Source organism: Neomonachus schauinslandi, chromosome 1 (assembly GCF_002201575.2).
Source record: "Neomonachus schauinslandi chromosome 1, ASM220157v2, whole genome shotgun sequence".
In the NCBI taxonomy this organism is placed as follows: Eukaryota; Metazoa; Chordata; class Mammalia; order Carnivora; family Phocidae; genus Neomonachus; species Neomonachus schauinslandi.
The window spans coordinates 100,960,571-100,978,536 of NC_058403.1; the positions used below are offsets into that span (position 1 = coordinate 100,960,571).

General features: G+C 43.4%; 1 protein-coding gene and 1 pseudogene across 1 annotated transcript in view; one reads left to right on the plus strand and one right to left on the minus strand.

Moving 5' to 3' along the window:
- Positions 1-17,966, minus strand: part of PPM1L (protein phosphatase, Mg2+/Mn2+ dependent 1L) — a 293,781-nt gene that overhangs the window by 10,581 nt on the left and 265,234 nt on the right. The window lies entirely within an intron of this gene.
- Positions 16,627-16,970, plus strand: LOC123326393 (annotated as a pseudogene).

Below are 17,966 nucleotides of genomic sequence, written 5' to 3' on the forward strand. Positions count from 1 at the left end.
CGTGGTAGCATGGGCATGACTCACGCTTTGGGCTTCGTCAATATGTATATTCTAACCATGTAAATATTCATACCCTTATTTAAAAAATACATGAGCAGGGCTATATAGGTGATGAGATTTTAGACCACTTTGTTTTCTTTATATTTTTCTGCATTAAGATGAACACGATATGTCATTTAAAACCAAAATGTATTCACAGCACTTCAGGAGCAGCAGATCCACTGCATGAAGCAAAGTATACAAGACATGAAACAGGAAAAGCAGAGCTGACAATCTCGGTACAGCTGGAAACAAAGCCCAGGAGAACAGCAGCAACCATGGTGACAGCAGCAGGGCCCACAGACAGTTCGAGTTCAGATTCAAATTCTACCATCAGTGACTCAGTGACCAGACAAGCAAGGCTCAGCTGCCTTTAGGCCCGCAGCTCCCCCAGCCCCTGCCAAATAGCCTCACCTTACCTCTAGCAGAGCTACCTTCAACTTCTCCTCAGAGCAGAACTCCCGGCCCTGGTGCCAGTCAAAGCACCCTCAACCCCCTGTGCTCTCCACCCCCACTTTCCATGTGCCCACAGCTGTGATTTAAAAACTGGAGTCACGAGGGGCACCTGGGTGGTGCAGTCAGTTAAGCATCTGACTCTTGGTTTCAACTCAGGTCGCGATCTCAAGGTTGTGAGACGGAGCCCCATGTCAGGCTCTGCTCAGTGTGGAGTCTGCTTGACTCTTTCTCCCTGGGGCGCCCGGGTGGCTCAGTCGGTTAGGCGTCTGCCTTCGGCTCAGGTCATGATCCCAGGGTCCTGGGATCGAGCCCCGCGTCGGGCTCCCTGCTCAGCGGGGAGCCTGCTTCTCTCTCCTCCTGGCTCGTGCCTGCTCATGCTCACTGCCCCTATCTCTCTCGTCTCTCTAATAAATAAATGAAATCTTTTAAAAAAAGACTCTCTCTCCCTCTGTGCCCCCCTCACATGCTCTCTCTCTCTCTAAAATAAATACATACATCTTTTTAAAAAAAGATAAAAACTAGAGTCACAAGAATCCTTATTTTCTGAAATACACCTTACCACAACATTTTCTTATGCGAGAGACACTGTAGTTTTATTTTTTCTTGGAGTGGGAGTGGGAGGCTGGGCAGAATGGGGAAAACCAGGCAGAATGAACATGGCTTGGGAGCCTTGTTTCATAATGCTCCAGGACACGCTCCCACACAATGCCACATAGTGATGCCCCTCTGTGACATCAAGTGCTCTGTAAAAGTATAAGGAAAAGTGCCATTTTTTTCTTTAGGAAAGGGAGCAAGAGATTGGGGGTGGGGTGGAGAAGAGGTCGCCAGTGGTAGGGAAGGGGAGGGGGAGACGGGGACACACACACACACACAGATGCATGACAGAGAATTTCGGTGAAGGTGTCAACAGCCTGAAGGCCATTCAATATATGTAGCATAGGAAAACTAACACATTTATAGGATGAGGAGAATTAGGTTTATCTTGTAAAGTTCTGACAACGAATGTTAGCTCAATAACACAATTCCAGGGCCTAGATGACATCCGGGCCCGGTGACAGACAGAAATTATATTGGTGAGCAACATATTGGAAAAAGAGCCCGCGAAGGCAGTCACTAATGAAAGAATCATGGGGAATGATAAGATCACTGTCAGCGGGGACTTCCAGCCTCCACCTCCCACAGCCACCGCTGTGCTGAGCCCTGAAACACAGACACAGTGCCAGGTAGTTTGTAGATAAGACTCCCTGGCCCCCACCCCCTGTCTGCATAATCTTTAAGTCTGCCAAAGCTGACCTGCTCCGAGCTTGTTCGCCAGTCTTTCTTGTAATAATTAACGCCACGGCAGAGACAGACCTGTCAGGGCTGATCTGTTGTCTGGAGAACTAAAGAGGGAGCTCTAATCTTTCCTTCTTTATTCCTTTTCTCTCGTCTACTGCCTGAGTCCTTGTTCCTTCAGACGCAGGCCCTCTTCAACGTTACATTAATGCACGTAGCTGGGCCGGGAGAATCACCGCTCGTTCGGCTAACTCCGTGCACAAGGTTATTGAATTAATACTAATTAACGATTCATACTAAAAACCGATAGTTCCACTGTAATGAGTTTTATAGTAGTAATGAGGCTGAAAGTTATTTTATGCTATGAGAGCCTAGAGCGGGAGGCGTCCGGAAAGAGATCTATGTGTGTAGAGAGGCCTGTACCAGCCAAGTGATGAGAACTACCACATACTGGGGCGCCTGGGTGGCTCAGTTGGTTAAGAGAACTACCACATACTGACCATTTACTGTGAGTCAGGCCCTATGCCCAATCCTTGGCATAGGTAATTTCTTTAATCTTAACAGCCTATGAGGTACTATAATCTCCATTTTGCAGATGACAAAACTTAGATTAAGGGATTAGCTCAAGGTCACACAGCTAGAGAGTGGCAAAACTCAACCAGTGTGTTGCCGGAGCGTTCATTGCTTTCAACCTGGAGGCAGGCTGTTGCTAGCCCATATTCAGTGTTTTTGTGCAAAGCAGAAAAAGGTATTTCTTCCCTAAGACATTTTACTACCATCTCCATAAAATCACTAAAATACATATTTAGGTACATATGGGGAACCCTGCTTCTAAGGCCGTACCCTGCCCCCACCCACCCCAGGAAGAAAGCCACCATAGAAGAAGGCCACTCAATGAGGAATTCCAGCAGAAGAGCACATTAGAGGGTTTCTACTTCACACAGAGACTGGCAGGAGCCCCAGAGCCAACCTGAAGAATGAAATATTGTTAGCAACATCTCTAAGGCTGCATGTGAGTCTTACTGAGGACACATTAAGGACTTCTTTACTCAAGATCTGAAGTACTAGTATGGTAAACTCTCCTTGTGGGTTTCCAAAGGGAGGAAGCAGGGATGGGACACACCCATATATGTAGGGAGGCTTATATGAGTCCCTGGGCTGGGCACAGATAGAAAGCTCCCCCAAATCGCACCTTTTTGGGTCCTCCTTCGCAACCCAAAGCTGCCTCAACACCCCCCACCCCCATCACATTCCAGAGGGCACAGTGGCAGGACTACCATTTTATGAGAAAAAGGTCTATTACAAATTGTGAATTTTCATTTCCTCAGATTTTTGCCTGAGCAAAAATTTCATCCATTGAGCTTGGCACACACTGAATGTGAGCTGGTCAACTGGATGACAAATTCTATTATTTTAAACCCTAGTGCTATGTAGTTTAATTCTAGATTTAGGTATACTTGGGCTCTTCCTTGGCAAACATATAGTAATTAATAAAATGACTAGAAGAAATAAGAAACAGTGTATCAGTGCCAGAAAGGTTTTTTTCCACAAATGAGGTATGACATCCTAAATATGAAAAATAATCTATTTAATGGGGTGGGGGGAGGTCATAATTCAAGCTTTTAGAATCTGACCCATCAGATTCACTTAATTTTCACACTTTGCCAGAGTTAAAATATAGATGTGTCGTCTGTTGCTCTTGCTTGCTGTTTTGAAATTGAAATGTTCTTCAACTTCACTTTCAAATGCTGTAATAATAATCTTTATTTCACCCTTGAGTGTGGCTTATGGACAGCCTTCTAATCCTTCCTTTTCAGTTAAGTATGAACATGTTAAAGTGAGTGGGTTCCTATTAAACCGATCGCATGTGTTGGGGAGACTTACAAAATGCTAGCAGGTCCTCTTGCTACAGGAGCTTTTATCTATACTCACTGGGCATGACTATTTTGAGGTACAAGGAAGCAGGCAAGCTTTTATGACGCCTACTGATACACTGCTCATAACTACTGCTGATATTAGTTCAGATGATATAGCATGCTACTGAACTTAATTTATAATTATATTATCACATACTGGATCCTAAGTCCAGTATCTATTAATGATAAATAAAACTAATTTCATGGGTCTTTGCTTCTTCCTACACAAGCCAGAGAAGCGCTGTCTACATTTTTTTATGTCTTCACGTTATTTGAGAATTCTTCAGTGAGATATCTCACTTCTCTTTAGGGTTCCCAGCAAATTACAAGTACTGTCTCTGCTTCTTTATGTATGCTGTGGGAGTGGGTATAATAGGAACTTTATAAAAGGGCCATTTGCTTTTTAATAAAAGGCAGAGAGGAGAAAGGCAGAGAGAGAAGAGGGGAGAGGAAGGCTGAAAACGAGGGGGGCAGCCTGAGTCCTCTGGTGCTTTAACCACTAATTACACTTTTTTTACTTTTTTTTTCTCTTAGTGTAGAATCAACCCTCTTCCCTTTGGTTTCAATTAAAAACAAACCTGGCCTTTGAGTTTGTTCAGTTATCATTATTTAAATTACCATATAGCTATAAATCTATCTACGTATTCATGTGTTGGAAGAAGGCCATTTGGAGATATCCCCTGAAGTTCCCGTCCCCTTGTGTGTACACAACCCTACTTCATTCAGTCTGTGGCATTCGTCATCCTAGGGAAGACTAGGATTGCTGTGGCCAAAGTGCAAAGAGAAAGAAGTAGTCATGTTTAGCTTTTGAGCTTTAAAGAGACTATGGAAGCTCACAAAGAAACAGTATTCTCAAGAGAAAATCTTTTTGAGCATCCATCAGTCCAGGTTCTGGACTAAACCACAGGCATATGAAGATGGAGCAAACAGCGAGTTTTCCTGTTCATGAGTCCTCCCTTCCTGGCCCCCCACCACTAAGGTTGGCCAAGTGGTGGGGGTTTGGGGGAATGGAGGGGAGACAAAGAGGAAAACAGGAGGGCGTCTTCGATGTGTAGGTCTCTAAGAATCATGTGGAGCTTGAAGCACAGAAGACCTAGACCTTGCTTTCCAGGGCACAGCCCAAGAAATCATAAACCTTTGTCCCAGTATGGAGACGCAAAGGTTGAATGAGCTCATGTAGGCAGCCTCGTGTGAAGAAACGAACCACTGAGAAGTGCTGGGCTTCCCCTGAGGGAGGAAGGACAACTCTCAGGTGCTTCAGAGCTGGGATGAGTGGGCCTTCCAACCACAGGTTCTGGAGACCTGGATCATCCCAGCAGATATACCAGGACAGTAACAACACTCAGACACTCAGATCACCCCTGGGGAAGAGGGGAATGAAAACATGAACTTAATAGAAGAACATGAGAAAAATCAGGAAATTACGGAATATACCTGGAAGTAAACAGAGCAAGATTTTAGAATCAGATCCAATGTGGATTCAAAATCCAAGTTATATTCAGTTCTAGAGAGATAAATGAAGATACATCTTTATACGTTTATTTTGTAGCTGTGTAGTGTGTGTGGATGGATAGATAGAGGATAGATATCTCATGTCTATTGCCCATTACACATCTTAAATTTTACCCTGGCCTAGCAGTTATGAAATTTAACTTTAAAAATACTATAGCCAGTACCAACAATGTTTGATAACCAGACGTGACTTCCCTGGCCACCAAGTCAATTAGCACGCTTCAATTACTGAAGAATTCTAGCTGGAAGGAGAAACAGTCTCCAAAGCCGAGTTTGCCCTTCAGAGGCATGCCATTGGCAGTTTCTGCAGTTACACATAAATTATTTCCAGACAATCTCTTCCATCCAAACACAACACAGTCACTGATATCCCCATTTAAAGGGACAAAATAAAGGCTGTATAATTATGTTCATTTAGAACAAATAAATAAAACCAAATCAGATTTGGGGCCGATTTCATCCAATACTTATTAACTTTCCAGCTTGCTTTGGGTTCAATGGACTATGAGACTGACTCTAAAGCTGTGTCTCCAGGCAAGCTGCAGTCCCGAAGATCTGGTAAAATCCTTCTGGCCCATCTGGGCACATACCAAACAGTGATATCCCATCTATGCCTCAACAACTGGGACAATACCAAGTGCCTGGGTGGTGCAGTCCGTTGGGCGACCCTGCTTCTTGGTTTTCGTTCAGGTCATGATCTCTGGGTTGTGAGATCCAGCCCAACATTGGGCTTCGAGCTCAGCATGGAATCTGCTTGGGATTCTCATTCCCTCTCCCTCTGCCCATCCCCCCGTTCTCTCTCTCTTTCTCAAATAAATAAATAAATCTTTAAAAAAAAAAAACCTGAGAAAATGCAGCCATGTTATTTTGTGAAAATGACCCTCTTTCTCCTCTTTCTCATACATCAATCTCCTGTACCTAATAATAAATACAAGATTGTGTATGTGCGCGCATGCTAAATAGCTTTATGTTCTTTGTTCCCTCATTCAGTGCCTACTGCATGCAAATTACTAGGCTTGATGCTGGAACAATAAACAAGATACAGTCCTTAATCCCAAGGCATTTACTGCCTAATGACCAGATGGAAACAGACCTTAGAACCCAGCCTGGCAAATGCTTTGACAGTGCTATGAGAGCCTGGGTGTGTGGATGGGAGTGAAGGCAGGGAAGGAGCTTGGCTCAGTTTGGGGAGATGGTAGGTGGTGGGGAGAAATCCAGGGAGGACGATGGGGAGGAAATGAGACCATAGCTCTCTCTTTTTAAAAGATTTTATTTATTTATTTGAGAGAGAGAGAGCACGGGAGAGAGCATGAATGGGGGCGGGGCAGGCAGAGGGAGAGGGAGGAACAGACTCCTAGCTGGGCAGGGAGTTCGACATGGGGCTCGGTTCCAGGACCCTGGGATCATGACCTGAGCCAAAGGCAGCCACTTAACTGACTGAGCCACCCACGCACCCTGACCATTGCCCTCTCTTGGAGGTATAGCAGGGTAATGAATTCGTATAGCCAAAAGAAAGAGGTATAAAAAAAAAAAAGAATCTGTACAATAAAAACGCATGAAAGGAACAGCTTTCTAAAGGGGATTTCTTCATACTTCACTTTTGAAACAAAGAACAGAATAAACATCTGTTTATACTCTTTGACTCAATAATGCCAATTCTTGAATTTTATCCTAAGAAAATAATCAGAAATGTGAACAGAGCTTCATGTACAAGGACTGACCTCACAGAATTATTTAAAACAGCAAGACAATAGAAATAATGAAAATGAGTAGACATATATTCATTATGAAATATCCAAATAATAAGCATAGTATAAACATTAAATCTAGTGTTTCTGAAGAACATATATTGTCATGAGAAAGTACTCATAAGTGAAAAATGAAGTAAAATTGTACATAAAATTTCTTTAAAAATATATTACATTAGTAGTTTTACTTGAAAGAAACTATATAAAATATTCCAATTTTCATTTACTTCAATAAATAGGTATGTAAATATACACAGAAGAAGATTTGATGGAAACAAAAAGAAAATACTGGTTATTAAAGTCAGTTTAAAATTTTTTTTGAAAAATTTTCTTAATTTTCCACATTTAATTTAATTTATTTATAGGAATTATTTCACTTTTACCAAATTCAGGCTTTTTACTTTTGTGTTCTTAATGTCAGGCATTTATTTCCTCCTTCCCACTGAGAGTCTTCTACCATGGCCCACAATGACTTGACTGGACTTTCTGTTTAGTTGTTCAATTTTCCTTGCTGAACCAACCTGGCATTTCAGTTAGACTGAGGCTATCCAACTGAAATACCAATAAGCCTTACTGCCTTCGCCTTCCCTGTTTCCATTTTGGAAGAAACGGTATCAGGAAGAATGCCAGGCCCCAGACTCATCACAGGCAGTGCTCAGAAGGCTCTGGGTTTGCAGACATCACACTTCTGGGACACTACCACATGACACGATTAGATGCTGCTGTCCAGAAAGGGCCAAGGGATGACCATTGAGGGTGGAGGGCAGCTGGAACAGGCTGAGGGTGACAAAGTTGTTGCACAAGAAACCCTGACCAGGGAGAGCCAGTTCTCCAAGGCAGCCAGGTGGTTCCTGCTACAGGCCCTGGCCTCCTGGGTGTCACATTACAGAAGGTGAGGCTGAAGCAAGGTCGGGGGAGCTAGTGAGCAGGAGACAAAAGAGGAGGAGTTACAGAATTTCAAGTCACAAAAGAAAATGAAAGTCATTATCTACACAAGTTACAGCGGGCCAGGCACTCTGCCTGCTGCTCGCACACCCTGACCTCACTTAGTCTGACCAAATATGTATCATCATCATCATCACCCATCCACTGTGCAGATTTGGAACACAAGGCTCACCGAGGTCACGCAAGCTTTTGGGTGGAAGAGCTGGAATTTGGACCCAGGTCTGACACCTTCAGTCCGGCTTCTAAAATTTCCTCTAAGATGCAGAACCTTCTCAGGAGTGTGGCAAGGAAGCAGTCGGTTTGGGCAGCAAACAGCTTTATTTAAGGATTCTCTAAAGTTTGTATGTGCTTCTACTAAAGATCAGTGGAGGACAATCTATAAACTCGATATTCAAAGAAAACTTTTTGTTAACGTGTACTAATACATGGCTGAGCTGGGAAATGAGGACGTGGTTTTCTTGGAGGGCAGAAACAATAATAAAGTGAAAACCCCAAGGCGTAAGTGAGGGTGAGGGGCTGATCAGTTTGGAAACACCGTCGGACACACACCATCTCCCAGATCCCTGAGACTACGTCATTCTGGAAGGGGTCCTGAGCTTTTTAGAATGTAACATTTCCAGTGCAGCAGATGGAGGCTTGGATAGTATTCAGAGTTTGTGAAGTGATGTCAAATACTTCTTCTGATGATCTTGAGTGACATTATTAATTTGCATTTATTAAATGAGGCAACAGGCTCAGGAACTAAGATCGGCGGCTGGTTTGCAAGGGAACCAGAACTTAAGCTGCATTTCAGCGGCTCAGTCTGGTACTCTGGGCACCTCCTCAGAACTGGGGCATATTCCAGGCTGCTAGCACGAGTCTCTGTTGAACCCAAGAGCTCCTATTTTCCAAGTGTGAAAAGAAAGCCTCAGCAGTTATAGGCCCAAGAGCTGAAATTGACACTTAAGGCATGAGTCTCAGGAACACAACTGATAAAGGAGCTGGCCGGGTCAGGTAAGAAGGACGAGATTCTATAATTAAACAGGCAACACTGTGCTCTAAATAGGTCTAAATCCCCTCTTGACCCCTAACTTCTTACTATGTGAACTGCCGGTGACATCTTTTGAACTGAAAATCACAATACTTCGAGGGGCACCCCCTCCGTTTATCTGAGTTTTACTCCCGGCATCTCCAGAAAGCTCCCCGCTCTGCCTGGCAGCGAGAAGTGAACCTTCACAGGTCCCCACCGCTCCCTTGGATCCACCCCAAGTTGAACTGGCTTCTTCTGAAGGTAGTTTCTTCACTTATCGCCCGTCTGTTTTCCAGGCCAATGTAACAAAGCCAACCTCTGACTTGAACAGAGAACAAGGTTTTTAAACATGAAGTATGATTCATGTAATTGAATTTTGTTTAGAGCCCCACAGGGGGAATGCTTCTCTTCACCTACTTCACTCCTTGGAGTTCCTGAATAGGCAAAATGTTTGCAGGAGCCTCGCTCACACAGAGGTGGTCCTGGCCCACAGACAGTGCAAACCGCCAGGCAGCAGGGATGTGGGGCAGGAGGGCACCCCAGCATGTGGTTTCCCATGTTGGCCTGGCCTCATACAGCCCCTGAAGGAGCTATAAACCCCAGCACGGCATTATCTCTTACTTGCTGAGTATCTGCCGCTCTGGCTGCAACAAGATTCTGGTTGAGCTTATAAATGATGCATATATAGCCTCTGAACTCATCTGCGAACTAGCCTGGAGGCTGAAGTTATTCATTCATTTAGCAAGCTTTTAACCAGCCCTTTCTGGTTATAAATAGCTTCAGATGAACTGTCACTCCTTGCCAGGCATTCTGATAGGAACTGGGGACTCAAAAACAAAAGATGCAGTCTTGAGGTGAAGAAGTCACAGTTTAGTGGGGTGCCAGAGGGGAGAGAATAGAAAAACAATTCTATTTTGGTTGGAGAGAGGTGAGCACAGAAACCTGCTTGCAGTGGTATGAGAAGAAGATACCTGAGCTGAGTTTTGGCTGATGAATAGGAGTTAGTGGAACAAGGCTGGTGGGGAGGAAAGCTCGGACCATATGTGTACATGTATGTGTGGTTGTGTGTGTATGTGCGTGGGGGGGAGGGTTAAGGAAGTCAGTGAAAGGGGATCTTTTTTCCTCTTCCATACTCTGAGAAAGATTTTTCAAATATTCTTTTCATGTGATGATGACTAGGACATCTGAGTTAACGTGAGTCCAAATATTTGTCAAATCTTAATATGGAAATTAGTGACATTAAGAAATGTCAAAGCTCTTAAACATCACCAAGTTGTAAATATGAATATGGACCCACATGCTATTTAAGAAAATTGTGTTTAGAAAGAAAACATGATAAAGAAGCAAATTCCCAGCCTGACTTTAGAATGTTCACAAGTCATCCATATGGAATTTTCTGTGATCACCTAATTAATAGTAAAAGCTTTGACCATATGCTGTAGTGCCCATTTTCCACACTGGAGATAGTAAATTACCATACTTGATTTTCTTTTGCTCTATTTTCAGTTTACATGTTTAACCTTCTAAAGAGTTTTGCTTGCTGGCAAATTTAAATGAATGTACAATGGGAAATTCCCAGCCTTCAGGATCTTAAATTAAAAACACGTTATATCAGTCCTTTGTTACGATGGCTAACTGACATTCAGTTGAGGAGTTTTAATAAAGGGGGGGTGGAGGAGTATCTTAGCACTATTTAAGAATTAAATCTCTAAGGCTATAATTTAAAAATAATTATAAAACTATGTATTGTACTGAAAGTTTCTGAATGCAAAACACTGAACTGTCACTCCATGAAAGAAATATCTTAATATAAAGAAGAAAGTAAAGGATTATCCAGAGATAAAAGAATGTATTTCACCTAGCATCAAGGAATTGACCAGCTAATACTTTTCAAAATATGATCACGAACTCTAGCAAATTCTTATGGCCTTCAAGAGTGTACACAAATGGAATAATCTATCCTAGACCCAAACCTGGTAGATTTATACCTAGTTTCCAAAGGGAGAATAGGTTGCCTGAGATTTAGGACCACCTTTCTGGAAGTCAACTTTTAAAGGTCCAAAGGCTTGCAGAAACCAGATTTTAGCATCTGTATTGGAGAAGTTTATTTAATTCAGACTCCATTTGATCAGCAGATGGAAAGCAGGTTTATTCAATGCCTTCTACCTAAATTTGCCAAATGGTACAAGTTATGTATTATATTTTAAAATATGATGAGGTATGAGCTTCATACAATTCTAAGAGAAACTGAACCTTGGAGTTTCCAATACTAAGATAGGTTCAGATGAAAAAAAATACATGCTTCCTCCATACAACTTCCCCATTCAGTTACCCTGCTTTGTAACAGGGCAAAGCCCAAGAACCTGGATCATTTTTCCAGAGGGAGAGTCTTTGGGGCTGGCTCTTCCTTAATTGGTAAGAGGCAGAACTACTAAGAAAATGGAAGAATTTTCACATGATTGTCAGACTAATCACTAAAGAGGAGAGACTGAATTATAATATGCACCAAGGAGATGTACTTACAATAAAGAATGAAAAGTGTCAGGATAGAGTCAATTTTGCTTTTTAAAAGAAAAATAAAATTCCTGGCCACACTTATTGTTATATACAACCTATAACTAGCCTTCTGCTATAAATTATGTGAGGTAGTGTGACTTACTCTATTGCTGAAGAAATGGATACAAGATAGAGTCATTCATCATGATTGTAGCTTAAAACATTTATTATTTCACACAGCTTCTGAAGGAATTCTAGAATGGTTTAGCTCGGTGGTTGGGACTCAAGAGTTTCTCATGAATTTGCAGTCAAGCTGTCAGTTACCTGGGGGCTCAACAAGGGGAAAGTATACTTCCAGGCTCATTCACATGGCTTTTGGCAGGTCTCAGTTCCTCACTTTGTGGGTCTCTCCAATGGCAGCCCAAGTGTCCTCATGACATGGCAGCTGACTTCCCACTCCCCAGGCTGCCCCAGGATGATAGCTGACTTCCCTCAGAGCAAGTGATTCAAGAAACAAAGGGAGAGCACAAGAGACATCCAAGACAGAAGTCACAGTCTTTTTATAACCTAATATCAGACATGATATCCGGTCATTCCACCATCTTTGGTCACTAGAAGGGACTTACTAAGTCCAGCCCACACTCAAGAGGAGACAGATTAAGCTCCATCTCTTGAGGGAACAAGCATCAAGGAATATATGGGCATATCTTTAAAACCATCACAGTAAATGTTTGATAATGGTTACCATTATCAGAAAATAAAAATCTAAACTAGCAAAGCATAGATCAGAATATGAAGAATTTTTTTTTAAAGGATTTTTACTTTGAATACTGATTTCTTTTAGGATTAAAAAATGAGGGACTTCCTAGAGAACTAGTCCTCATCAGATCAAGAAATATAGTCACATAGGGGCACCTGGGTGGCTCAGTTGGTTAAGCATCTGCCTTCAGCTCAGGTCATGATCTCAGAGTCCTGGGATCGAGCCCCGCATCGGGTGGGCTCCCTGCTCAGCGGGGAGTCTGCTTCTCCCTCTCCCTCTGCCCCTCCCCTTGCTTGTGTGAGCTCTCTCTCTCTAACATAAATAAATAAAGTCTTAAAAAAAAAGAAATATAGTCACATGGGATTTCACAGAAGCCACTTACATTCTTGGCAGGGAAAATGGACTTGTCACATACTTTTTTTAGCTTTAATGGGAATCTCTTAAAATCATGGAGCTCTGCTCTGAAAGCACCCTTGAATTTCCAGCATTAAACACAAATAGAATGCCCTGACTGGTGACCACAGGTTGATGGTACCGAGGAAAGAGACTGATGGTAACATGAATAAAGAGGGAAAAAAAACCCAGATAACACAAAGGAATGCATACTGTGCAATTAAAACTCCCTCATGGCTCTGTAATGTCTTGCACAGCAGCTGGCTTGGCTTCACCAAAGTCTATGACTATATATGTAAAATTCACTATTTACTGAAAGAGAATAACAACAGCTCACATTTATTGAGCACCTACTCTGTACCAAGCATTGCTCTAAGTGCTGGACACATATTAATTCACATAATTCTCACAGCAATTCTATTAAATAAAACTCTCAGTATTCCCATATTATGGATAGTGGAACTAAGATGCAAAGAGTAATGTCCCCAAGGTCACATAGGTGTTAAGGGAGAAGATGGGGCTTAAACCCACACACCCTGGAACCACTGTCATCCGTATATACACTTAAAATTAGCCATTCCCCAGGAGTGAAGAACTTAGCAATAAAGATAGGTCAAGTCAGTAGAATACTGTATGAAGAGGATGATTAGGGAAGATGTGCTATATACTTTTGTATATAGGCAGAAAGGTCACCAACTTGGATATTAGTTAATGTTGCCCCAAAAGTGGTTCTGAATTTAGGATTGAAGAGGTCAATGTAGATTCTTCTCTTTTTTAGGAAATCTGAGTCATAGCTTGATTCAGACTTCCGGGTATGCTCTTTCCCCCTTTATTTCTGTGGTTTCTGATGATAAAAATAAAAGAGGATATCCCATGTGCAGCCTCTTAACTGGAGACAAGTAAGAAATGTTGAAATCAGCTGGCTGGGCTATCGTGACCCTTTCTGAGTATGTTAGGCTATAAACTAAAAAGCATTGCAAAAAAGACCTAATGTGTTCAAGCCTGAACTATGTCCTAAAGATAGCAAAACCATCTCTTAGGAATGTCCTGGAACTGGGAAGACTGAAACAATCTGTAGAGCCACTTTAATGTCTGTAGTAGGAATCACCACTTATACTTATATGTGACATGATTTTATTTAGTTGGGAAATCAGCCAATCATTCTGACATGGGTAAATTTTCGCCCTGTACTTCTCCCATTCATGTCATTTTAATCCTGTATCTCTTATTCTTTTTATTCATTTCTTGGCAAGTATTTCTAATATCAAAAACAAAAAGAAGCTGTATCTTCCCTTCAAACAATGAGACAAAGCTCTCAGCACTTCTGAAGACAAGTCAAAACCACTTTCTAGAGACTTAAAAGCAATGGTGATGTCTCTCAAAATTAACTCTTTCTCCTCTTTCACCAAGGGGCTCTGTACCACATAACAATGAAAAGTGTATGTTTTATATCAAGTTCGAGAGCTTCCTGCCTGCCCGCCACTTCCTTTTGCTGAGGCTACTCACCTATTCTGTAAGCAGAGCCAAGCTCAAACACAACTGTGAGACAGTCTGGTTTTGTCTCAAATGGTTTCATACTCTATCTCCTCTCCATGGGCTGGGGGAGGGGGGCGACCCCCTACCCTAGCACCCAATACTTTAAAGCTTTCTGTCTCTTGAGGCATTCTACTTGGGTCTGTTCTTCACAAGCAATGCTTCGAGTCTCCAAAATCTCCTACTCCCACCCCTTCTCTCTCTCTACATCTATCCCCTCCAAGGTAAAGTTCCTATTACCTTGGTTTGAGGATCCTAGGTGCTAGGTGAACACCGAATAACAGCAACTTGATCTAGTAACACAAGGTCAGGATTTCAGGGAATGTCATATGCTAGTAGGAGATATATATCTATATTTCTCTATATATATTTGAGAAAGGAAGTCTTGAGCTTTTCAAAGTATATTAGGTAGGTGATGCTAACTCCATTTATGTGTAAGGCTAGCCCTTGTAATCAATTTTTAAGTCACTCTGGGTGTTCACAAATTACTCAGGGGTGACCTATCGGGTGATAGAACGAGCCAAGGTGAGGGTATGATCTCTTTGAAAACTGGAATGAATACCCAATCCTAACAGGATACAATGGAGGTAATTTCATTACTGGCACTTATAGGAAAAGAATTGGTTCCACTTTGACCATTTGATTAAATCTGCTGATACTGTTAAAAGGAAGTAGTTTTAAACTTGGCCTCTTGTGTTCAAGCCCTGAAATAAAGTGAGTTGGGGGAAAATGGGAGGTGGGAGGGAGACAAAAAGGTAGAAAGGTCAGCTCTGTTAGACTGTGATTTCTCTTCTGCATTACCCAACCCCCCCCCCCCCCCCAGGCAAAGGAAGACGCTGCTACTACTCCCTTGTTGACCCATTTCACACTCCCGTGACCTCTACAGAAAAGCTGTTTGGGATTCAACAGGTGAGCGAAATCAGCTGAACCTCATCACAGACTTGCTGTTTCTGCTTCAGGATGCAGAACACATGGCTGCCATCCACAAGGACAGGGAAGAGCTGTTCTGCCAGAGAGTGTGATGGAAAAAACATGAGCTTTAGATCATACAATCTAGCTTCATGGTCTAGCTAGATACCTTCAGGCAAATGACCAAAGCTCTCTTGGTTTCCGCAACATAACACAAGACCCAAGAAATTATCTGGTGCGTAGCTGTTGCTCAACGATTGTTTGTTCTCTGTGGCTTTCCCTCCAGGTCACTACAAGGCCAGCATAACCCCTACTGCCAGCTTGCATCTGTGGTGTTTTCCTGAACTTTCTGCCTTAACTGCACCTGACCTCTTGCCTACTCAGACAGATAAAGGACATCTGAATCTTCCTTTGTACTTCTCAGAAATACAAGCCTCTGAGAGGTCTAGATTTCTGCTGGAAGGGACCTTAGCCGTCATCTGGTCTTGGTGGCAACTTACAAAGGCAATGAAACAGAATGAGGGTGAATCATTTCGGGTCCCTATTTCAGGAGGAAGGGGGGGGAGCAGTCTTCAGGGTGAAGTCTACTTGCTTAAGATCTTTCTCTTTCTGTTCTTCTACTTAAAAGTCTTTTTTTTAAAAAAAGATTTTATTTATTTGTCAAGGGGAGAGAGAGAAAAAGGGAGAGAGAGGGAGAGCATGAGCCAGGGGAGGGGCAGAGGAAGAAGCAGGCTCCCCACTGAGCAAGGAGCCAGATATGGGACTCAATCCCAGGACCCTGGAATCATGACCTGAGCCAAAGGCAGACACTTAACCGACTGAGCCACCCAGGCGTCCCTGTTCTTTTACTTAGAAGTCTTGTCTGACACCCCATTCCTCTTCTGAGGTCTACTGGATTATACCAAAGGAAGGACCTCTGAAAACCTTCCTTATTGGCTCAAGGGAGGTTGTTTCTGTAATCTGTGTTGTGATTAGAATATAATAGGTACATTAGGGGGTGCCTGGGTGGCTCAGATGGTTAAGCGTCTGCCTTCAGCTCAGGTCGTGATCCCAGAGTCCTGGGATCGAGTCCCGCATCGGGCTCCCTGCTCCTTGGGAGCCTGCTTCTCCCTCTGCCTCTCTCTCTCTCTCTGTCTGTCTCTCATGAATAAACAAATAAAATTAAAAAAATAAAAAAAGAATAGGTACCTTAGGGACCTTCTCTCATTTCATGTAACTTGGGATTTTGAATTATGGCTACGGTACTTGGAAAACGTTGAAAAACACTTTTGGAAGCAAAAATATTGGAAGCCTGGACCCATCTAGAAGTCTGACTCCATCTAGAAGCCTAGAAGTGGTCCTCTAAAGACCCAAATTCCCACTTCTGCCCCTCTTCATAATAGATGTGATTGTAACGACAGGAGACTGATGACTGGGAAATGATGGAGAGGTTACTGGAAAACAGGAGAGAGTCTGTAGGGTTTTGTCTGTGCTCACGGTGTGCTCCCACGGTACTGGCATGCAGGAGGTCAAGAAAGTTCTCCCCACGTGCGCCTCGGTCGTGGAGCAGCCTTCGGCAGTCTCCTCTGCAAATGGGCTCCATGGCCTAGCGTCCTCGGCCCCGCCAACCGTTTCCACCCACCCACAAGGGACAGCATGGCGGCCATCCCCTGCAGCGGCTTGCTCGTGGCCACCCATGACTATTGCCGGTGCCGTGGGGCTCCACTTCCAGTACCAGCTCCTGTGGAAGTGCAGAGTATCCTGGGTACACCATCCCTCATCACCCCGGTCTCCCCAAAGCCAACCCTGGTCACTGGTGGGCAAGCTTCTCTTTCGGGAAGTTCACTCTCCTGTTCATGGCTACTGGGTTGGAGTTCCCAGAATGCTCGGACTCTGCCCAGGCCTCCAGCCGCACGATCACCTGTGATGTAGCTCTGGAAGGCCTGAGGAAGCAGCCTGGCGGCCAGCCTGGCCAAGCCAACACTGGGCCCCCATCCTGAGTGGCCACCACCAGGCCTGAGCAGGTGCTAGCTGATCAGAGCCCAGCCCTTCCCTTCCCATAGACTAGGCAGACTGCAGCCAGCAGCAGACACTTGTGTATCAAGACAGCAAACACCAAAAACGAAGTTGAGAAAACCCTGCTCTTCACTGTCCAAGCCACAGGCAAGCCTTCCTGACATCTTGTAACTGTGCGCCTTGCACCAAGTGGAAAATAAACTCCAAGCAGCCAGGTAGCCCTGAGAAAAAGAAAAGAAAGGAAAAAAGAAAATTTCCCAAGCTTCCATGGGCCAGCGTGGGCCCAGCCTTTTCTCTATGGTTTTCAGGCTCTTGGGGAGGCTATGGGGGGGGGGGCCGGTAGGAGCGGGAAGGGTCCTGATATCAGGACTATAATCAAGTTACACCTTTTATAAAACAGCCACGGAGGCAGAGAGATTAAAGGCTCACTCTCTTTTGATTCCTCTTGCCAGAACTGTTCTGTATCCTCATAGAATAGCAAGGAGAGAAGCATTTCCATGGGGTGAGTGTGTTAAGGGTGATGAGAGAGGGGAAGATGGTGCTCCCAAAGTGGTATGTATAAAAAATGAGCCCCTGCAGGGAGACAGAAACAGCAAAGTTAGCAGAAAATGGTAATACATTAAAATCCTCTTTTGGGGGGCTAATGAGAATGTCCTTTTAGAGATTATTTAGAGGCATCTTTTATATTTTCAGATACTGCTTCTAATGGTAATAGTCAACAATATCCTGCCTACATACAGCTTTCTTCCCAAAGTTTTAAAGCACTTTCACATAGCTTATTTATCTAAAGTTTATGACATCCTTATCAGGCATGCAGGCCAATTTAATACGCTTCCATTTTGACATCATTAATGGAAATAATATGAGCTTTGGAGTGAGACAGGCAGTGGCTTCAAGTCTTAGCTCCATACTTACTAGTTACATTACTCAACTTCCTCACTTGTTCACTAAGTCTGGCTCTTTCCCACAGCTACCTCAGT